Source organism: Penaeus japonicus, unplaced genomic scaffold, assembly GCF_977035675.1.
Source record: "Penaeus japonicus unplaced genomic scaffold, GWHDUDI00000001_assembly GWHDUDI00000004, whole genome shotgun sequence".
Lineage (NCBI taxonomy): Eukaryota > Metazoa > Arthropoda > Malacostraca > Decapoda > Penaeidae > Penaeus > Penaeus japonicus.
This window is the reverse complement of record NW_028234406.1, coordinates 29695762-29698261: the sequence shown is the minus strand read 5'-3', so window position 1 is coordinate 29698261 and position 2500 is coordinate 29695762. Positions and strand designations below refer to the sequence as shown.

The window sequence follows — 2500 nt, the reverse complement described above, 5'->3', positions numbered from 1 at the left end:
CCTTACATCTCCTCCTCTCTTCTTCAGTTTATCATATTCTTCCCACTTACCCTCCCCCCTCCCTCTCCTTTTATCGGTCGCCTTTTGCATGTTGGCGCATACCGCATGCAATATACTGCAATTGGCCAAGTCGTCAAACTGCCAGGGCTCCATCAGGCTCTCTCGCCCACTTGTAAACTGTCGCGGTGTCTCCACTATTTCTTATGGGAGCAGAAGGAATATATATCCATACATATACTCTACATAGAGTCCCTATTCCGGATCAAGATTTTTTTTTTTTCACGGAAAGGCAGAGATTATTATGTCCTAATTCTTGACAGAGAAATATCTCCTTTCAGTCGCGGCGACGTGTCCCGAGAGCGAGCAGATCCACTGCGCAACGAGCGACCGCTGTACGAGGATCCGCTACATCTGCGACGGAGACAACGACTGCGGCGACAATTCCGACGAGGAGAGCGCCATCTGCAGGGTGGGTGTTGCGTCTCTCTGTTGCATCCGAGGGGGAGGGAAACTCGAACGGAAATGAGTTTATTCAGTTTATAAAGTTCCCTTAGCCTTTGAGGACAGTGTCACTGGGCTACCTGTGGGAGGAGCCTGAGAAGTTTTAGTATTTGTATCGTTGCTTTAGCATTGCCTTTTGATTTCTGATCGGGAGTTATCGTAAAGCAATGATTTTTGGGTGATGAAACAGAATGTACATAATGTAACATTATAACGCGTTGTGTAGAATCTAAATTTGTTAGATCAGTTTTTCTTTTCCAACGCTGATTGTCCCCTTCCAACACTAATAACTCCTTGCCAACATCCTCTTCTTCCTACCGACCCCGACTGTAGGCTTTGCGCAACGACCACTGCGAACGAGGTTCCGTCAGGTGTCGTCGGAGGGGAGACACGACCTGCGTCACCGTCAGCCGCTACTGCGAGGTCTCTGACCCGCCGTGCGAAGGAGATCTCGACATGCGCCTCTACAAAGTAAGCGTCCTTTGCAGTGATAGCCATGCTGTTCATGGTCAATAATAGTAAAGATTCTGCTTTTTAATTTTATTAGGATTATTTGATGTGGGCCCGTGTTTATGTAACTGTGTATGTGCATGTGATTTTGTTTGTGCGTTTGTTTTGGTATTTCTGAACATTGCCTAACAATACCCTGTCACTCAGATGTTGAGGGAAGAAAAGCTTCAGCCTCTTGATGAGATCGTCCTGTCGTCGGAAGAAGTTGCTGGTAAGAACTGTTTGTGCAAGTAAACCATGCTATGGAATAGACTAGAACATGTAGACTATTATGAGTTCAGTGCAACGATATTATACCGCTGTTTACGATTCGTTTTCTGTTTTTTTTTCTCTCTATCTCCCCCACACCCTCGTTGCTTGGGAATACAGTCAAGTATTTATGATCTTACCACTCGTGACCCCTTCTCTTATGAAACCGCCCCCCTTGCCCACTGCAGCGGGTACCGTCGAGCGTGGAGGGCGTCGAGAGAATTGGGCGAAGGGAGTTCTTGAGAGATCACACGCGCACATCAAACACCCAGACTGTCCTCAGTGTCTACACTCCGCGTCGGCGACCGATGCATGGTCCGTTTCTTCTTTGGGAAGGTTACGTTTATTGTTTTCTTTGCGTAAGGCGCTGAGCCTTTGTCTGTCTCTTTCTCTACCCCTTCCTCTCTTCCTCCTTTTATCAACGCTTATATTTGCACTTCCAAAACGTCCTGGTTCCTCGCAGGGTTCAACTGGGGAGGAAGCTCGCTCTTTCTGCAAGACGATCGGCGGTGACCTTCTGACCTTCCACGGATGGCTTCAAGAAGTTCTACGAAATCGTCCACTCCTTCGCGCAGCAGCGTGAGGAGTCTCCGTCGGTAGCTAACTTGGTTTTGTTGTCACTGCGATGCGCTTTATCCTTCCTTGGTGTTTGTTTGCTGTGAATCTGCTTGGACGAGTCACTAGACATGCTGATATTTCTGTACTTGTTCATTTTCTAACTATTCTTCGAAATACTCATACTGTTAGATACCATATTTATCTTCGTATTTGCAAGCGAACAAGAATTGGTCTTGAATGTTTACAGATTTACATGCTTATTTCCTTAAAGATTTAGCTCTTAGCGTATGTCTTTTTTTGCAGATATTGCCTCGGACTTCTGGGTGGGAGGACACCTGAGGAACGAGACGGAAGGCTGGACATGGGTAGATAACGTCCCTATGGAATTGGGCACCCCCTTCTGGAGCATCAGGTATGCCCCCAACACTTCAGATAGTGAGTCTGTAATGAAAGACTCTTTCGTAAGCAAATGCCTAGACCTTATCCTTTTTTTTTTAAGGAAGAGAAAGGATAAGGTTTCATGGTGACAAACGTAGAATATTTGAGTTGCAAATCTACTCCTTCTAACGTCTACCTGTCACTAGTTACATTGAACATTTGAATCTCATTCGATTGGTCAGTGGTTAGTATTTTCTTCTATCAATAGACACAAAGCAACAATATTGAATAAAAGAAGATTAAG

At 45.6% G+C, this 2500-nt stretch overlaps 1 non-coding gene across 1 annotated transcript in view; it reads left to right on the top strand.

Annotated features, from left to right (window-relative positions):
- The window catches only part of LOC122248189 (uncharacterized), a 3707-nt gene that overhangs the window by 818 nt on the left and 389 nt on the right, over nt 1–2500 (top strand). Inside the window, exons 3-8 of the transcript XR_015190952.1 lie at nt 339–469; nt 835–972; nt 1159–1231; nt 1497–1608; nt 1739–1839; nt 2122–2230. This is a non-coding gene — a transcript (uncharacterized LOC122248189). The remainder of the gene's footprint in view (nt 1–338; nt 470–834; nt 973–1158; nt 1232–1496; nt 1609–1738; nt 1840–2121; nt 2231–2500) is intronic.